At 47.4% G+C, this 20,630-nt stretch overlaps 1 long non-coding RNA gene across 1 annotated transcript in view; it reads left to right on the top strand.

Annotated features, from left to right (window-relative positions):
• The first annotated feature begins 3,489 nt into the window (after positions 1–3,489).
• LOC112547737 (uncharacterized) overlaps positions 3,490–20,630 on the top strand; it is a 188,206-nt gene continuing 171,065 nt past the window's right edge. The window contains exon 1 of the long non-coding RNA XR_003091548.3: positions 3,490–4,057. This is a non-coding gene — a long non-coding RNA (uncharacterized LOC112547737). The remainder of the gene's footprint in view (positions 4,058–20,630) is intronic.

Genomic DNA, 20,630 nt, shown 5'->3' on the forward strand with positions numbered 1-20,630 from the left:
AAACCACCGGGAAAAAATTCTGTTGAAATAAAAAAAGGGGGGGGGGGGGGGAAGAGAGGACTCCAAGACTTATTAAGCAATAGATATATATATACTAGCCAATTAGCCCATCATAAAACGGGATTTTTAGGCCTTCTCTTCTGAGCTCTTTTGCGCTGTCTTTCTCTCTTCCTACGGCCTCCCCCCCCCTCAGCTCTCCTCCGCCTCCTGCCTCTCTCTCCGTCTCTTTCTTTCTCTTCTCCCCCTCCTGCCTCTCACTCTCCCTTTCTCTTCTCCTCCTCCTCCTCCTGCCTCTCTCTCCCCTCCGTCTCTCCCCGCCCCTCTTCCTCTTCCCCTTCCCCTCTGCCGTGGCACTTGGCAGAGTGCTGCCTGCTCAGCCGGGCTGCTGCGAGGGAGGGAGCCGTGTACATCATCACCCTGCCCCCCTTCCTGTCCCACTGGGCCCACCTGAGCGGCGCTCAGCTGGGCCCCGGCAGGGGAGCAAGCGGCGGCAAGCAGCCTGTGGCTGTACGGGCCCCCCCCCTTGCCAGGTCTGTTTCCCACCCCCTCCTCCCATCCAGCCCCATAGCCCCCGATCCCCCCCAGCTCTGCTTCCCACCCCCTCTTCCTGCCGGCCAGCCCCACGGCCCCCCACACACTCCTCCGCTGGCTCTGCTTCCCACCCCCCTTCCAGCCAGCCCCGCCCCCTTTCCCTCCCTGCGTGGCGCCCCGCCCCACCCCGCTTCCCCTCAGTGACACACTGCGCCGCTCCCAGCTGAGCAGCGCTCCTGCCGGGCCCTGGCGGGGAAGCAAGCGGTGGCAAGCGGCCCTTTGGGGTCCGCGTTTCCCGCACGTGGGGAGCGTGGACCCCAAATGGCTGCTTGCCACCCCGGGCCCAGCTGAGCGGCTATCAATCATCCACCATAGTGGTTGTTGAAGTGTTACTGTGGCAAAGTAGTGGCAGGGTGTGGGGGAGGAGGGGTCAGAGCAGGCATTGCTAGGGAAGCTACTTTGAGTGGGGGTTATTTTTAGGAAGCTGGGGAGCTTCAGGTGCCATTGTGTTTGGGGGACCTTACTGTGAGGTAAGGCAGTGGGATGTCACAAGAGTGTACATGTGTGCACTGTGGAGCCGGCCTCTGAGCTGGCCGGGGTGCTGTGTGGGCAAGGCTTATGTGGTCGTTCGTGGGCTGGAGCTGCCTTGCGGGCCCAGGGCCCTGGTTCAGAGAGCGAGGGGGGCAGTGACTCACCAGGATCCTCAACTCTTTCTCTGCTACGGGCAGTGTGCTGGTGTGGTCCCTCCCATGGCTTTATTTTTCCACTGCAAGCTCCCACGCGGCACTTGCCCCCCTTCCTCCGGGCCCTCCCATCCTCTGCTCCAGCCCCACAGCCCCCGATCTCCCCCCAGCTCTGCTTCCCGCCCCTCTTCCGGCCAGTCCCGTCCCCCTTCCCCTCCCTCCCTGGTGCGCTCAGCTGGGAGCACTCAGCTGGGTCCCGGCAGGGGAGCAAGCGGCGGCAAGCGGCCCTTTGGCCCCCGGTGAGAGCGCCGCTCAGCGGGACCCGGGGCGGCATGTGGCCCTTTGGGGTCTGCACTCCCCACATGTGGGAAGTGCGGACCCCAAAGGGCTGCTTGCCGCTGCTTGCTCCCCTGCCGGGACCCAGCTGAGCGTAGCCGTGTACATCTGCATCAGCGTCAGCATTACAGACGCACAGACACTGGGCTACTATAGATCTATAGCTATACACACACACACCCACACACCCACCCACACACACACACACATATATTAAAATAAAACAGCATTAAAACAGCATGTCCCCTTTAAGAGTGAGTGCAGGGATAGGAACAGGGGAGTGGTTGAGCACTAAGACTCAGGGGAGTCATTGCTTTCCCTTGGTCTTTTTGCTGGCAGCCATTTTATGCTGGCAGCCTTGCAGAACCAGGTAAGCATGGGGTTTGGGGTGAGGGGTTGGGGATGTTGGGAGACTGGGGGGGGGGTCTCGGCGAGGGGGGAAGCCAGGCGCTGAGTGTTTGTAGGGTTGCCAGGTGCCTGGCATTTTCGCCTCCTGGACGGGGAAAAAAAATCAGAAAATACCGGACATCTTAGGTGAATTTTTTTACCAGACAGGAGGCAAAAATACCGGACTATCCAGGTGAATACTGGACACTTGGCAACCCTAATCTGGCCCTGTGTGTGTTTTTTTCAGTGGGAACTTGAGCTCTGGTGGACCCACGGAGTTGGCTTCTATGCTGGGAGCATTGTAAGGCTTAGTTCATGCAGGTTTTGAAAGTACTTAGAACTTCTTGGCTAGAAGGACCAATCAAAGGGCAGGGTATTCATGCCACACTCATTTGCCCCACACAGGATCTTAGTTTCTCAAGAGTTCATCTGGTTTGGCTTCTTTCATCCCTGTTTGAAACTCCCTAATGCCCTGCTTTTGTCACTGGAATTTGTTGTTGTCAAAGAACTAGTTCCTGGGGTGATTGAAACCAAAGAAAGATTCCCACCAATTTCCTTGGGCTTTGAGTCAGGTCTCAAGTATGTGCAACTTATGAGGATGTAAAAACTAAATGAAACAAGGTTGCAGTGGCTGCAAGCAAGGGACAAGTAGTGGAAGCAGATACATTCTTTAAGAAGCTAATACCATGAGTGCCTTTGAAAAAAATTAGGAGAGACAAATACGTGGTCCATGGCAAAAACAGCATATCTTCCATGAAGCTTCAGTTCCTCCTTATGAGACCCTGGTAATCAAATTGCAGCAAGGGAAGTTTAGGTTGGACATTAGGAAAAAACTTCCCAGCTGCCGGGGTGGTGAAACACTGGAATAAATTGCCTTGGGAGGTTGTGGAATCTCCATCACTGGAGATATTTAGGAGCAGGTTAGACAGACATCAATCAATCAGGAACAATCTAGATGGTGGTTGGTCCTGCCATGAGGGCAGGGGACTGGACTTGATGACCTCTTGAGGTCCTTTCCAGTTCTAGTGTTCTATGATTTTGCTGATGAGTTATTGCAGAAAACCCAGCATCCCACAAAGCTGTATTTAAGGCTGATAGCTAATGAAAATATACTGTCCAGTTGGCCCGCTTGGGCTGAGGGCCATTGCTGATGGCATCAGTTTTCTTTATCCTACTCAGAGATTGAAAATATGTCCTTGATTTCAGTCCCCAAGAACGTGGGCCTGTACTGCTTTGCTCTCTAATGGATCTTTTATTTGATCTGCTCATCCAAACATGCTGGGCATGTGCTTGGGTCACTTAGAGAAAGCTGAACCCCACTCATGTTCTTACAGGGTAATCCCTTCATATTGATGTCTATATTGCAGCAGGTAACAGAATCCATGCAGATTCATGCCAGCAGCTGATCACCCTGCATAAGCACAGTTCAGCTGGTGAGCTCTTTCCAGCATTAGGACTGCTTTGCCTAATCGCTTACTGCTGAAGTATGAAATGCATAAATATGTCAGAATATAAATACTCCCTTGCAGCAGTTGTTCGCACACGGTGAACAGATGCAGCCGGAGATAGCAGTGTGGTTGTATCTCTGTAGGTTTGACTCATGAATCAAAATCCTCAGGGACAACTTTGCTGGCATGGGTCAAACAGGGTGCAGGTTACTTTTCAAGCCAGTCGCTGAGCAACGGTGTTTAGGAAAATGCAGGTAGGTAAATCATTGCACATTTAGATTATGGTTGGATGGTTCCAAACCAATGCTTGCTTGCAAAGTATAAAGACCCTGATCAGACTTCTATTGAAATTAATGGGGAGTCTTTCCACTGGTTGAAATGAGTCTTGGAATTGGGCCCTGAATGCAATTAAGTTTATTTCACAGGTTGACTTGTCTTTGCCAAAACTTTCTGGGACAAAGGCTGTCTCGTTAGCCATGTTTGTACAACACCCACATGATGGAGAACCAGTCCTTATGGGAGCTGTTGGACATAAACATCTGTGCATATTGAATAGTGGCTTTGGATAATGGCAACTTGTGTTCCAGGCTTCACCCTAAAAGGAACAAGGAGATGTTAATCCCAGGAAAAAAGGATTTTCTAGTGGAAACCCTCGTGGATCCTTCAATCAAGGTGAGTGCCTGGGAGGTGATATGTTCTAGTAAATGGCGCTTGCCAGACTGTAAACAACTGCAGTTTCTAGGGAGGCATTTGCGATTGACTTGCTAAACCATGCCCACAATTTTAGCAAGTGCAGATGTTTGCCCTTCCAAAATGGTTACAGTTTCCCCTGAACTCTGCACACATGACAGATGTGCAACGAAGTATGATGAGATAACTGACCACAGTACAGTTGTGAAAATGTGTCTTCTAAGGTCCCTGAATCTTGCTACTCTTGATTAAGAATGTGGCGAGACATCGTCAGGTTCTTTTTACTTGAATCCCAAATCAAGCAGTTCTTCTAATTATGCTCAGCATGGGTCTGATAATAATGGGACATGTTTGATGGGGCATCTCTGATGCAAGGCCTCCTTATGCCAAGGCCTGAGATTTATAAAGATCGAGCTCCCACCTAATTGCATGCCAGAGGATTTTGGTAACAACCAAAATGCTGAAAGCCATTGAACAAAACTGTAAACCCTGCATATGATGGAAACTGCTTTAAGCCAAGGGACACTACAGCACCTTCCAGATGGGATTTTTTATGGGGTTTTAGTCCAGGGTTGCTGTGACCTAAACTGCAAACCTGAAATACATCTCAGGATATTTCAGACATCTGACCCCAGAGGCATCTTCATACCGCCTCCAAAATGACCAGAGAATACCCGTGCTGTTTGCTCAGTTATAATGCAGAGGTTGGGGTGTGCTTGTAGGAGTAGATCACAAAAAATCCCTTAGCAAAACACTGACTGAGCTGTGTGTAATGTCAGCTGTTGTCCAGAACTGGGACAGGCTGGACTGGGGGGGCGAGTTATGAGTCTAGCCAAAAGGATCAAAATCTAGTATGTGCTAGAAAAGCCTCCATCAGCAGCACTCTCTTTTAAGATTTTAAAATTTAGTTATTAGCAGGTTAATGTGCCACATCTTTCTCATAATATTATGGGGGCCTTTTGCAAAGGTTGGATCTTGGTTCCAATTTTACATCTTTCCAAAGTTTTGGGGGATGGTTTTAAAATCTGCGTTTAGGTGGTTTTAAAATCTGCATTTAAAATCCGCATCTCTGGGGATTATTAACCTCTAAAAGTATTCCTTCTTTTCAAAGAGTCTGGGAACAGGAATCATGATTTTTAAGGTCTGATGATCATGTAGTCTGATTTTCTGTATACACCAGCTTTCAAATTTCACTGAATGATTCTTCCATTGAGCCCCGTCTTGATTTGCTGACTCCGGGTGAGAGAGAATCCACCACATCCCTTGGCAAATGGAGATTATTATTCCAGCTTTATAGATGCCACTTCTTACTTCTCCTGGAAAACACTAAAGCAGCAATCAGTTTCTTTTATCTATTTAGACCAGTGTCTAAATTTGCATCAGTTACTTTGCTGTGCAGATTTTGCATACGATCCTCTCCCACTGAAGTCTGGGGGAAGCTAGAGATCTAACATTCTAAGACATGACTGGTTTACATGTGTACAGCCACATCTTAGAGACTTCAAATCTCATACTCATAAAATCACAGGCATAATTTAGACGCTGCTTTTCAACATTTGTCTGGCCTGCCCTCAGCTGTTTTTTCCTAATGTATTCTAGCATCAATAATAGATACTACACAGATCACTGTGTTTTAAACTTCCAATGTATAAAGTGTCCTGATTTTTTTTAATGAGATGCTTCTAACAGGAATGTGTCAGAGTTGACTAGAAACAAAATTCACTTGGTGGATTTTATCCCTAATAAAGGTCAAAACCAAGTACAGTTGGGTTGGTTTTGGCTGCCACATTCCTTTGCCCTAGAAATCTCCACTGGAAACAGTTGTAAGCTTAAACTTCAGAAGGCTTTTGCTTTGGTTGGGAGGAGAGTGCATTTCACATCTTGTTTGCACTCTTGAGAATTAATTATGACTGAAGCTTCTCGGCATGACATGCCACCTGGGCACAGAGGGTATTGAAATGTGCCACTGTGTGAAAGACTTGGCTTGGAATCCCAGACTTGGTTTCTTAGCTCCCCCAGGCAGATATAGGTCAGAAATTGCAGGGAGAAGATGGCTCATTCCAGGGGAGCTTTGGGAGTGGCTCTCAGAAGCTCTGCAACACCACACTGTGAATGACCCTGGCTACGTCTGGATGACATGTAAAATAGTTTATTCGGCATAGTCAAAGAAGTGGGGATTTAAATAACGAGGCATACTGGAGTGATCGACAAAGGCTTCCCTTGTCGACTGTGCCGAGTCTAGACTGCCACGCTGTGCCGGATCAGCTGATTGTCAGCACTGCGCGGCGGCCATGTTTATTTTAATGAAGTGGGGATTATTTAAATCCCTGCTTCTTTGACTATGCCGAATGAACTATTTTACATAGCTCAGATGATGGAGCCATGTAGTCTAGACGTAGCTGCTCTTGCGTGATGGTATAATGTCTCCTGCAGCAAGCCAAGCATCTTCTGAAGATGATCACCATTCATATATCCTTTTATGGGACCAGTGAGGCAGCAACCAAGCAAAGTTCATGTTACCAGGACAATCTGGGTAGAAAGAATAGCAAAGACTCCAAAGCCCAGTGCTCACTGGTTGGGTGACCAAAAACCAGGAACAGCTTTGAGGTGTTTTTGAGGGGGCAAAAGGAAGGTGGCGGCATGCAAGAATTTTATGTCTATAGGATATAGACTACCGGTAATTCTGCTCATTTATCTCTGCAATCCCTTTTTTGTATAATGCGTTCCTTTTTGCTGCAGGAAAAGCTCAACAGGTTTCTAGATGGTTACTCTTTGCATCCTTGTTCTGCTGGGTGGAGCTTCAAAGATGCCCTGCAGCTAACCCTCAGTGTGCAGCAGGCCTTGCGCTGGCACGAGCTCTCTTCACACTCCCTGCCTGCTAAAAGAGATGAGAATAGGACATGAACATTGATTGCCTGCAGGCTTGTGCTTTTGCCCTGCCAGGGATCATGGTCATTGGCCACAGCCAAAGAGCAGTTCTCTATCAGCAGTACCTGTGGGACAAGCCAACTGGACATCCTCTGTTGGTGAGTCAAAGGCCTGCTCCGGTCATATCTTCTTTAGCAATTGAAAATTATCTAAAGAGAGAGCAATCACTGAGACACACCAACCAAAAAGGGGCCGCACAGAAAGGTAGGCTCTTTCACTGCTGCCAGCGCGGTGTGAGTCAATACCATCAGGTTCCACTGTATTGATGCATTGACCCTAGTTTAGTCAATGAAACAGGACGGGAAGTCTTAGGTACCATGAGCTAGCGAAGGAGCTGGTGTCCGCGTGTCAGGGAGTTAAGGCTTTCCTGCCAGTGGCTGGTGCTGACATGTAGTTAACTAGGCTCTCAGAAGTGCTTAAGATAAATGCAGTAATTTAGATAAAGGGAGTAGGTTTGGTATAAATTTCAGGGATCACATGTTTGGAGCTCAGTGTCTCCTAAGGAGCACTGGGGGCATTGGGGAGACACAAACTGTTTTCCTAATGGAGACTAGCAATTGCAAGATGCTTCTCAGTGTCTTTTTAACAATCCCTGTGATAGTTTTTGGAGTCAGTATGGAGGGACATGGGAAATGTGTTACTGTAGGAGCAAGAAAGGAAATTGACTGACTGACTTCTTACATGAAAGTTCCTTTTATAAATTAACAGAATACCCTGCATCAGCCTGGTGTTTACCCTGCCGATTTTATTTTGCTAATTGCACCCGGGACATTTTTTTTACATTAGAGTCTCGGAGAACAAGGGATGAAGGAAGATGGCTAGGATAGAGAATCAGGCAGTGGCAGACCTTGATGATTATCTTGCTTTTCCCACTAACCTTGTATGTGACAGTGAAGTCAATGGGAGATGCGGGAAGCTCAGCTCCTCTGAAAGTCAGGCCTGAGCTGTTTCAAACTCAGCACCCAAAAGGAGATGCAAAATCAGAGGCACTTTTGAAAAATGAGTGCCTCATCTTCCAGTCTACAACGTTTTACTCCTGGGGCTGGTGGACAGGACATGAATGGAGCATCCCTCCATCCTCCCTGCCTGTGTAGTCCTAGCAGTCAGGACATAGCTAATGGAACTGGGGCTATGTCTAGCCCCCAGACATGGCCTTACCCTGAACAAGGGGATGGGGGTGGGATGCACCAGACATGAGGGCTCCTTGACTCTTTCAAGCTGCTGCCAGCACTATGGGAGGAAGAACTCCTTTCCATTCCCATATGCCCAGGGTCAGCCCTGTATCTTGGCAAAGAGAATAGAAGTTTGATAAATGGCTATCATGGCCTGCCCCAAAGCCCACTGGAATCAGTGGGAACCTTGTCTATACAACTGTCCACTCCTATTCAGCACTGCACTTGTACACTGACTTCAGTGGGTGGGACATAGTCATGTATTTAGGTACTTTGCTGAAATGTGACCTAAACATGGAAGCTCTTATGATACTGTGTGTGATTACACATCCTATAAACCCACTTGGTTGTGGGGGACAAAGAAGCATGTGCTTTGAATCAAATCCATCGTAAAGAGGGAAAAGGGATTTAAAATGTCATTTTTACTTACTAGCAACACTGGCTAACAACTCAAATGGCATCCCACCCTAGTGGGCTCTCTGCTGGGTCTCTCACATCTGCCCACGCTGCCTGTCCGGTGGCACTTGCTATCACAAAAAGGAAGTCAGGTTTGACTTAATATTCCTGGAATAAAGTAGACTTTGGTACTGAGCATTTATTAAATAAATATTCCTGGCAAACAACACTGATGTGCAGGGGAGACCAAAGCGCCTGGGATTTACAATGCTCTGGGGACTTTCTTATGAAGAGAAGACAAGAATGAGGACATCTGGTATCTTCTTGCTATCAAATTGCTTCCTACTGTGTATAAAACGTGAATAACTCTCCCAGTTGTAACTCATTTATCTTCCTACCCAGGGCAAAGTCTTTTCTCACAAAGCAAGTAACCCAGGCTCTCTGAAGGGGAAAAAATGCCCTCCCATGAGCATGCAAAGATGGGAGGGCAAAGGAGTCATTCTTGCATATCCATGTGTCTTTGTGGCCCTGTGATGGATAGGAGGCGAACTAGTGCACTTGGTGATTAAAGGGTTAAAACTCAGGTAGCTAGCAGGTGTTGGCTGGGAGCTACAAGAACCAATGGAACTCTTGTGGTAAAAGAGCTTGAGGGTACCCTTTGGGAAGAAGTTCAAGTGCTTCTTCCTGATTTTCAGGGTTTTAATTCATTTGATGGTGGTAGTCTACCTCTCAGTGCCAGTGAATCTGCAACTCTGGGGAGTTTTTGTATGCAGAGCCTATAAAGGCAAGGTATTTAAGGTCTCTTGCAGGCCACCACCTTCTACAATAAGAGTGGGGAACAGCCCTGACGCCCCATCTAAGGACAGGCACAATTGCAGTCTCTTCTCTCACCTGAGTGCAGACACTGCTTCCAGCCATCTGCCTCGCTCTTCACAAATGCCCTTGTTCCCCATAACACTGCCCCCCCCAGGGCAATATGTGCTGTACAGACCCAACAAGTGGTGTAGCGCCTACATTTGCAGTGCAAGCTGGGCATATCTTGGAAGCTCTGTCCTCCCGTTAGGACACCACTATATCACTGCACTTCCTGGATCTTGTACTCAGTTCTGCTGCTCACCTGGTGAGTCATTTCAAATGTCTATGACTCTGCTCCCATGTCAATCCTTTGAGGCCTCTAGGTGCTACTGTCATACAAGGCCTAGATGATTATCATATAAAAGTCCTTACTGTGGCCCCAGCAACATTCTGTTTAAAACACTCCACTTCTTCCCTGCCTGTTACTTATGCTAGAGCAGGGTCCCCAACCTTTTGGGGCTGCGGGGCACCTGGGAGCGGGGCTGCACATGTGCCATGCACCCGGGGGCAGGAGCTGCCCATGCACCGCACACCTGGGGCCGGCAGCGCGCATGTGCCATGTGCCCAGGGGTGGGGCCGCCCTTGCGCCATGTGCCTGGGGCCAGTACCGCGCATGTGCCACGCTCCCGGGGCAGGGCCGGCCCAGATTGTTTGGTGGGCGTTATGGCGCCCGTGGGCACCACATTGGGGACCACTATGCTAGAGATTTTACAGGCCATTTCTAGGTCCATTGAACATTAGAAGGAATCCTTCATATCTGGTCCTAAACCTTTGCAAAATATTCCTGTGCATTGTTAAAGAGCTGCCACATTCCACCCCAAAGTGGCTGTGCAGTAATGGTGAAAAGCATCCCAGAAGCTGTCGCTGCTTTCCTCAGTCCTATAATTTGTAAATGACAGAAAAACACTCTTCCAATTAAAAAACCACAACAAATTAATCTTACAAAACCCCACTGAGAAGTGGAGTGCCAGTCAATTCATGGCCAGTACAAGCTATGAGAGGCAATGACTGAACAGTAGAGTGTCATTGTTAAAGACAGCCCTTCAGAATGGTACGTGGTTGTTTGTATTTATTTTACCTAGAAGTCCTACACCTGGACTAGGAGTTCATTGTGCTAGCTGCTTTACAAACAAAGAACAAAAAGACAGTCCCTGCCTCAAACAGCTCCATTCTTCCTCCACCTGATGCAACCCAACTAGGGTGGCCTGCAGATTTCATCAGGCCCTCTGCAAGATTTGGGGAGCACTCCAGGCCCCAAATAGGGGCAGGATCTTGGGTGGAAGGGGGGGATGGGAACTAGCCTCCCCCAGCCAGAGCTTCAGTGCTGCCTATTACTGTGTTACTGGCAGTGGTGGCCTGGAGCGCCAGGCCCTTTTAAATCACCAGACCCAGGGCAGCTGCCCATTTTACCCCCCTCCATTGGTGGGTCTGAATCCAGCTGTCTAATCAATGGCATTTCTAAGGCACCTGTTACCTTGCTATGTACTAGCTAGCTACTTAGGGACCCTTTTGAGAAGTCATCTTTTCTAAGGTCTTAAGCCTGTCCCTAATGGGAGATTTGCCTTTCCTCAGGGGAAGATGAAGCTCCGAGGAAAGTTCTTTCAACACAGTCTGTGGCAGTGAGCCTTCCAGCTCCGGCTGACTGACTTGGGCCAGTGTTCTCAGAAGTAGCTGTGTAGATAGCCCTTTGAAGGTGTGACCAGGAGCTGAACCCAGCTCCCTGCCTCTACTTCAGAGGCATATCCCAAAGCATGTGCTACACAGCTTTTCTTTAAAGCCCTTAAGAATTTTTTTTTTGCAGCGGTTTGGTGACAAAAGGCCCTTGATTGTTTCAGTATTTCCCAGGACCAAGAGCAATGGGTCCAAGGCAAATCAGATTTATTCTCATCATTATAGCATTCCAAGATGGGCGTTGGTGATACCACGCTTGCCTGAGTGTAGCGACAGGCTCTGTGTCTCCTGTCATAATGGGCATTGCATTATTCAGCTGATCGAGAGTGCAATTAGCTGAATTTTTGCTTACCTGTGTTCTCTGCAGTCATGGTCTTAGACAGAATCCACAAGCCAACTATATTGTTTATTCTGCTGAGTATTTTTTAGAAGCTTGGATTCTGGTCACCTTCCATGCCCCTGTGGTCAGGAGTCAGCCCAGCATCCAGGCAAATGAATGAGGTCAGCTGGGTTGGATTGGACCACTGGATTGACCAGCCTGCCTGCTTGGATGTGGGGAGTTGCCAGGCCTGCTTTTAAGCTCAGTCTCCTCAATGCTTTAGCTCAAGGCCCAAGGCCCAAAGCTGCAATTTCTTTTGCTCCTGTCCTGCCCAGCCCCCTTCCTGATTCCAGCTCTGCCCCTTGGCTCTGGTCCCTGTCTCTGTCCCTGACCACTGGCTTCAGTTTCCAGCTCCCTAGGCAAGGCAAACAGGAAGGAATGTTGTTCCTATTAACAGAGACTGAGCCACTGAGGCTCAGACAGATTAGGTGACATTGCACAGAAAGCTGGTGACCATGCTGAGAACTGAATCCAGTAGGTGCCTTCACCCCCAGACCATGCTGCCTCAAACACTTTATGTAGATGGGGACAGGGAAGGTAAAATGACCTGCCCAAAGTCACATGGTAGTTCAGTGGCAGAGCCTAGAATCCAATGCAAGTTTCCCGAGTCCATCTAGTCTTCTATGCACTGAGCACTATAGACTTTCAATAAACAGCATTGGCTGCCATGGTGAAGCAGCCAAAGTGTTCCCCTTGCAGGCCTCAAATCCTGGGTAAATATTTGGCCATGTGCATGTGAACCTGGTAATCTTCTGACAGCACAAAACAATTGGGCAGCCTTGGCTCTTATGGGGAAATAGACATTGCTTGGGATAGGGATCTGGGGATGTAAAGACTCTATCCCAGTGGAGCAGGCAAGCTAGTGCTGAGTGCTGGAACATGGTCTGGGAACTTGCCAGGAGACAGCTTGAGACTTGCTAACATCTTAAAATTTTCCTGGCATGCCAAGTATCCGTGTAGCAGGATGTACCCATTGAAGGCACTGCTAACAGATATGGCTCATGGCGCTATGCACCTGTAATTCACGTCTGTGAGCAGGACGTGTTGTCATAATCTGGATCACAGGGTCAGGAAGTTTTGTTCCTTCTCCAGTGCCAAGGCCCTGCCTTTTCCTCTCTTGCCTAGGGGAGGAAAGCTGCTCAGTGGGGACACAGCAAGATGGAACTGGAAGTGTGGCAGACCCAGCAGTGGGGGCTGAATTGGAAGAACATAGAAGCAGCGGAAGGGAGATGAGGGTGCATTGCCTCCAGGTAGATGTAATGAAGATAATGTGCAAATCCCCAACCCTTCCAGCCCAGCCCAGAGTAGGCTAGACAGGTGTATTGATTAGCTGGCATTTGTCCCATGGATGCTGACAAAGAAGGCATGCTGGGCCAGATTCTGTGCTGAACTAGAACTTGTGCACTGACGCCAGCTTGGCACGTGGCCCCATGAGAACTCCCCAGCCTCTCCCTTGTTATCGTCCTGTCTTCTAAGCACCCGTGCCAATGGGATCTGGTTCCCTCACCTGTTCAGGCAGAGCATTCTGGGCCCAGATCATCAGAGGCAGTTTGGCACCTAAATACCGCTGAGACTTGGACCCCAGCCACCTCCTCTCCAGTCATTGCACAGGGCATGCCTGCCTGCCTCATCACAATTCTACCTGCTGTCACAGCACAGCCCCCTGTCAGTCTTTCCCCACCTCAGTAACTGAGCACCACAGCTCTGGGTGTCAGCCACCAGTACGCTTTCCCTATCGCTTTAGCAAGCCACGGCCCAGAATGTTAGTTATGTGCTATTTACAGTCACGAGCTAGTTTCCCTACCTGTAACACAGCCAAGGCACAGAATTAGCAATGGCTACTGCTACCTTCTTTCAGACTGCCTACTCTTTTCCCTACCACTTCCTTTCAGTCTGTGTTGGTATAGCCAGTTGCTGAGTGTGTGCGCGTGTGTGTGTGAGGAATGGGGAGGGAGAGATTGCTTTTGCATAAGTGGTCCCTCAGCTTTCTCTCTCTTCAGTTAAGTGGCACACTCAGCCCAACTGCTTTTCAGTCAGCTCCCAGTTGAAGTACCTGGGTGGGAATGGGAGTGACTGGGTGCTGAGCCAGCCCCTGACTGAGCACACTTCATTCCAACTACTAATCAGCCTTCTGAAAGAAGCTACCCTCACTCCCTTCTCTGCTGTGCTTGCGAATAATTGTCTGTCCTTCAGAGCTGCACCTGCCTCAGCTGCTACTCCCATTGACACTCAAAACAAGGGTGATAAAACAACAGGAAGGCTCCAACATGATCAGATACATTACCCATCAGTACGGATAGCAAATTGCTTAGTCAATAAAAACCCTTTCTGCATTGCTCACCTCTTTGGCAGGTGGAAAATGGATTGGCTGCTGTGGGTGAGGGTTTAAACCAGTTGCATTCTGCTGGGTGAGAAGTGCCCCATGGACATTTTCTGTTTGCTGACTGCCTCCCTGATTTTTCTTTAAAGATTTATCTATTGCCGTCTCATCCATGAATAGTTCATCAAGTGCATGATGGCCTCCAAGGTATAATTCTCAGGTTGTGGAGATACACCCATGCTAGCTCGGCTTCAGCTTACATGCTAGCCATAGGGTGTCTAGACTACAGGGATTTTTTTTTTAAAAGTGGTCTTTTTTCAAAAAAACTTCACCTGCATCTAGACTGCAGCCACATTCTTTTGAAAGTAAATTGAAAGAACGTGGCAGTTTTTTCGATCGCGATAAACCTCCATTCTATTTGACTTGAGTACTCTTTCGAAAAAAGGCTCTATTGAATGCAAACTGTGCTTTTTCAAAAGAGAGTGTCTAGACTCTCTTTTGAAAAAGCGGCTTCCTTTTTTGAAAAATCTACTTGTAGTCTAAACACTGTCTTTCGAAAGAGGCTTGTAGTCCAGACGTAGCCATAGAATGGCATCTGCAGTAGTACTTGTGGCAAGTGGGACTCAGGCCTGTTGATGGAGGGCAAAAGGGGCAGTTGCTCCAGGGTCCGGTGATTCAAAGCAGCCCAGAGCTCCCAGCCAGACAGCGGTGGCAGCTGAAGCCCTCAGCCCTTTGGGTGTGTGTGTTGGGGTGGGGGAGGGAGGGAATAGCATGCTCCCACTGGCACAGAGGGCTAGCTGCCCTTGCCCCAGCCTCTGCTCCTTCAAATTGAGGCCCCACTACTTCCAGGAGTGTTGCCCTCCCCTTCTTGCCCAGGGGCCCACGAAGGCTGTCACACCCCAGAAGGGGCTAACTGCCCTAGAGCTATCTGAGATGCTGGGCACCTCCTCTGCTCATGTTGCTGTGGCTGAGTGAGCTCTATGTGTAGCTAGTGCCTCAGTTTGGGAATTCCTCCCCCCAGCTCAAAATGTAGATGTGCCCTGTGATAGAAGACAGAGAAGCCCATTAGAGGGCTCCCAAGCTACTGAGAGGGACAACATCCAGTTGTATTTGCTTCAGGCATCTTCTGCAATCCTGATTGAACCAAATTCCCATGGACGTCAGAGGGCGGTTTGGTACGTTAAGGCTATCATCTAAGTGGCTAGCACAGCCCTGACTTGAGGCAGACTGTCTTCCTGTTTACCACTTTAGCGAATCATAGAATCCTAGGGTTGGAAGAGACCTCAGGAGATCATCTAGTCCTACTCCCCACCCAAAACAGGACCAACCGCAACTAAATCATCCCAGGGCTGTGTCAGACCAGGCCTTAAAAACATCTAGGGATGGAGATTCCACCACCTCCCTAGGCAACCCAGCCCAGTGCTTCACCACCCTCTTAGTGAAATAGTTTTTCCTAATATCCAGCCTAGACCATAGGTGGTGGGTGAACTGGCAGTTAGGAGAGGCTAGACCCCTTCCTCTCCCTCCCCCTTCCTCCCAGGGCCCCATCCCTCCAACTCCCCTTCTTCCCCCTGCTGGAGCCCAGAGGACCTCCTGCTGCTGCTAGCTTCTGCTCCAAGCTGGTACTACCCCCGTGCAACCTCAGCCCCAGATCCCAAGGTGGGCTTCACCTCTGAAATGACTCAGTCCTGGAGCACCAGGCTGGTGGTGCTGCCCCAGCACTGCTGACTGGAGTGCCAGGCAGGGCACCAGCCTTAGGCTCCCCAAGTGCTTCCTTCAGGCTGTCCAGCCCCAGCTTACACCTGCCCTGCTGAGGCACAAAAGAGTGAGAAGGGAACTCAACTCAGGGAACTTCTGAGAGTGGAGCATGGGCAAGGCCAGCCTAGGCTGTTTGTGGAGACTCAGCCACTTTCTACCTAAAATAACTGCTGCCCATAACTTAGACTTTCCCCACTGCAACTTGAGACCAGGGCTCCTTGTTCTGCCACCACTGAGAACAGCTTCGCTCTATCCTATTTGAAACCCCTGTTCAGGTAGTTGAAGGCTGCTATCAAATCCTCCTCACTGTTCTGTTCTGCAACTAAATAAGCTCCCTCAGCCTTTCCTCATAAGTCATATGTCCCAGCACCCAGAAGATTGAGGGGGGACATGACAGCCATTTTCAGGTATCTATAAGGGTGTTGTAAGGAGGAGGGAGGAAACGTGTTCATCTTGGCCTCTGAGGATAGAACAAGAAGCAATGGGCTTAAACTGCAGCAAGGAAGGTTTAGGTTGGACATTAGGAAAAAGTTCCTAACTGTCAGGGTAGTCAAACACTGGAATAAATTGCCTAGGGAGGTTGTGGAATCCCCATCTCTGGAGATATTTAAGAGTAGGTTAGATAAATGTCTATCAGGGACAGTCTAGACAGTATTTGGTCCTGCCATGAGGGCAGGGACTGGACTCGATGACCTCTCGAGGTCCCTTCCAGTCCGAGTATTCTATGATTCTATGATTCCATTGGACTATCTCCAATCTGTTCTCACCTTTTCTGTAGTGGGGGCTCAAAACCGACACAATACTCCATATGTGGCCTCATTAGCATAGAATACAGGGAAATAATCACTTCCCTTGATCTTCTAGCAGTGCTCCTACTAATGCACCCTAATATGCCATTAGCCTTCTTGACTCCCAGGGCAAACTGTTGACTCATATCCAGCTTCTCATCCATTGTAATCCTTTTTCTGCTGAACTGTTGCTTAGCCAGTTAGTCCCCTCCCTATAACAATGCTTGGGATTCTCCTGTTCTAAGTGAAGGACTCTGCACTTGTCCTTATTGAACCGCATCAGATTTCTTTTGGCCCAATCCTCCAATTTGTCTAGGTCACTCTGGACCCTATCCCTACTCTCCAGTGTATCTCCCCACCCCTCACTGAGCTTAATGTCATCGACCAGAGTATTAATGAAGATGTTGAACAAAACGGGCCCCAAGGCCAACTCCTGGGGAACTCTGCTTGATTCTGGCTGCCAACTAGTTTTCAAGCCATTGATCACTACTTATGGAGCCCAATGATCTATCCAGCTTTTTATCCACTTTATAGTCCATTCATCTAAGTCCTACTATTTTAACTTGTTGGCAAGTATAATATGGGAGAACATATCAAGAACTTTGCTACCGTCAAGGTATATCACATCCACCACTTTCCCTGTATCCAGAGAACCAGTTAAGGCATTGTAGAAGGCAATCAATCAGGTTGGTCAAGCATGATTTGCCCTTGGTAAACTCATGTTAACTGTTCCTGATCACCTTCCTCTACTCCACATGCTTGAAAATGGATTCCTTGTGGACCTGTTCCATGATTTTTCTGGGGAATCATGTCTGGGGAAACTGACTGATCTGTATTTTCTGGATTCTCTTTCTTTCCCCTTTTAAAACACGGGAGTTACATTTGCCTTTTTCTCATTGTCCAGGGACACTCTCCAGACTGCAACATATTTTTAAAGATAGTGGCCAATTGCCCTGCAATCATTAAGCCCTCTCACCCTGATGTGTTGCATCTGACCCTGTGTGCCTGTGCATGTCCACTTTTTCTAAATAGTTCTTAACCTGTTCTTTCACCACTGAGGCCACTCACCTTCCCATACTGTGCTGCCCAGTGTAGTTGTCTATGTTCTGTCCTTGTCTATGAAAACCGAGTAAAAAAAAAAGGATTGAGTACTTCAGCTTTTCCCACATCATCTGTCACTAGGTTGCCTCCCCTATTCAGTAAGAGTCCCAGACTTCTCCTGACCTTCTTGTTCCTAACATACCTGTAGAAACCCTTCTTGTTACCATTCACATCCTTTGCATGTTGCAATTCCAATTGCACTTTGGCTTTCCTGACTATACTCCTGCACACTCAAGCTGTATTTTTATACTTCTTCATATTTTGTTGTAGGATCTGATCTCAATCCCATTGAAGTCAATGCATGTCTTTCAGCAATGTTTGGCTCAGACCTGCGTCCTTATTAGAAGCTTTGCTGACTTTGCTCATCTTCTCCCTTTCTCTCTTGTGATATTGTATAGACCTGGTTGTGATGACAATTGCATAGAAAAAAAAGTTTCTCATGTGAAGTGCAGAAGAATTAGCTGGGGCTGGGCACTGGTTTCTGGAATTTTTTAAAGGCAAAATACGTGTTAATTAACAAAGAAAAAAGCCCAGCTAAACCTGGGCATGGATTATAGCCAGTGTCAGATTTCAGTGTGTAGCATTTTGCATTCAGTCTGGACAACCTGTGGCTTTCTTTAAATGGCATTTGAACAAGAGTAAATACAAAAAGAAAGAAACCAGGAGAACAAGAGCCTGCAGGAAATTCCTCTACTGTAAACAAAATCACCTTATGATTGATGCTAATGTACAGCCCCTTGTAAACACGTCTGTTTACTTGCAGGAAGCCAGAAAGAAACAACACTGGGCCCTGCAGATTTTATCTAGCTTTGCTTAAACGCTTCTGGCTTCCAGTAGTCACTCTAGATAGAGCACAGGACTGATGACGGTTCATTGGAAAACTCCCATTTACTATACTTAATATCTGTGCCAAATACTGCAGACGGGCAAAGTTGCATGGGAATAATTGATAATAGTATTTTGTGGCAAGCCTGAACCTCAGTGGTAACAGCTTATTAATGATGGCTGTGAGGCATTAATGCTTTGCAAAGGGGCTCTAGTTCTCAACACATCTAATGAGGGAATGTTATGCCTATAAAAAATGCAGTAATAACAGTGATCCAACACTGTTAAGTTCCAATAGGCTTCCACTGAGAATTCGCTGCTGTACCAAACGCGACGGCTGCTGCTGATGTTGATGGATATTGCGTTGATGGAAAATTGTATAATCGCTTTGGCGCTCTCAAAGAAAAATCAATCCAAATCTGGGAGCTTGAGGGTGAAATCCTAGCCCTGGTAAAGTCCAGAGGAGTTTTGCCATTGACTTTAGCAAGGCCAGAATTTCACCCTGAGAGGGGATCTGAATAAAACTGAGATGTCTGGATATTTTAAATTAAATATTAAAGAGAAACTATAATGGATGCTTCATCTCTCTCCGGTAGATGTTTACACAGTGATGGGAGGGCTAAATACTAAGCTAGTAACGAATAAGGTAATATTAGAGATGCGCCCAACTTGGGGATGTTTTTGTTTTAGATGTACACAGTCTTGTGAATTTGCATTTGTTTTACTGGTTGTTTATTACCCTTCTTCCAGGAGGTAAAGGAATTCAGTGCTTGACTATATGTGTTTAGGGCCATTCCTATGGAGTTTATTCTGACCCTACAGGACAGTCAGACAGAGTGAGCCGGACAATTTGATAATCTGAGTTCATTCAAATAAAAGGTGTTTTAATGAAGCCAAATGCAAAATATCTACCTCCAGGAACATGGAATACAGGCCATAGGTACATAATGGGGGATTGTATTCTGGCAAGCAGTGACTTTGAAAAGGGATTAGGGACCAAGGAATTGAAATGAGCTCCCAATGTGGTGATATGACAAAAAGAGCTAATAGAATCCTTGGCTGTATTAACAAGGGAATAGCAAGTAGCAAAAGAGTGGTGATTTTACCTCTGTTTGTGGCATTGGTGGTACTGATACTAGGACACTGTATGTAGTTCTGGTATCCATATTTTATAAAGAATGGTGGAAAATCAGAGAGGATGCAGAAAAGAGCTATGGAAATGATTCAAGGACTGCAGGAAATACTGTTTTTCAGTGAGAGACTAAAAGAGCTCAAGCAGGTTAGCTTATCAAAAAGAAAGAGAGGTGACTTAAGTATGGTATCTAAGAACCTTCATGGGGAAAAAGTATTGAGAATCAAGGTACTCTTTAAACTGATAAGGAGAGGGTTGATGAAACTGAAAGACAGTCAAATTCAAATTGGAAACAGGGCAAAACATTTTTTAACAGGAAAGGTTAAAAATCGCTGGAACAAACGAGCTAAGGAAGAGGTGGATTGTCTTCAGATCAGATTGGATGTCTTTCTGGAAAATAAGCTTCAGGCAAACACAAGTTATTGGGCGCAATACAGAAATAATGGTGGAATGTAATGGTCTGTGATATACAGGAGGTCAGACAAGATGATCTAATGGTCCCTTCTGGCTTTGAACTCTATGAATCTATTAAAAGTATCATTGACGACAAAGGAGTTTTGCCTGAATAAGAGTTGCAGGGCTGGTCCCTCTGGGACCAGTCCTGCAAATAATTAGTACTGGACAGAGTGGGTCTGCTAATAATGGAAAGGGTTATGCCAGGTATGGTTTGCAGGATCAGGCCCATAGTTTGTAAACTGCTTTGGCATGAAATGAATAATATAAATATGAATATAGCATGAGTGGGTTTTGTCTGTGTGCACACACATATTCTGGGTTTTAAAGGGATGTTGTTAGGTAGTTACGGTAAAAAACTGAGTTTTAAAATAGGCGGTTTTACAAAATATTAGAATATAAATGTTTGCTTTCAATTAAAACTGTTTATATAGATGGAAACACTCTCAGGCAGTGTTGGCAGCACGGTGCTAGAACACACGAACCAGAAAACGCAACCGTCATTGGTTTCACTTGCCCAAGCTGAGTGAAATGAGGGAAGGGAGGAAGAGGATGGGCTCAATCCTGCCATGTGCTGAACACTCTGACACCAGTCAACCGAGGCACTCAAGCACATGTGTAACTTTCAGCATATGAGTAATCTGATTGGCTTCAGTGGGATCACTCACATGCATAAAGTTAAGCACGCATATCAGAGTTTGCAGATTCAGAATCTGGGATATTTATATTCCACTGACAGCTCATGTGGTACCATAATCCTGATAGAATCATGTCTGC

The sequence above is a fragment of the Pelodiscus sinensis genome, chromosome Z (genome assembly GCF_052426305.1).
Source record: "Pelodiscus sinensis isolate ZL-2025 chromosome Z, ASM5242630v1, whole genome shotgun sequence".
NCBI lineage: Eukaryota > Metazoa > Chordata > Testudines > Trionychidae > Pelodiscus > Pelodiscus sinensis.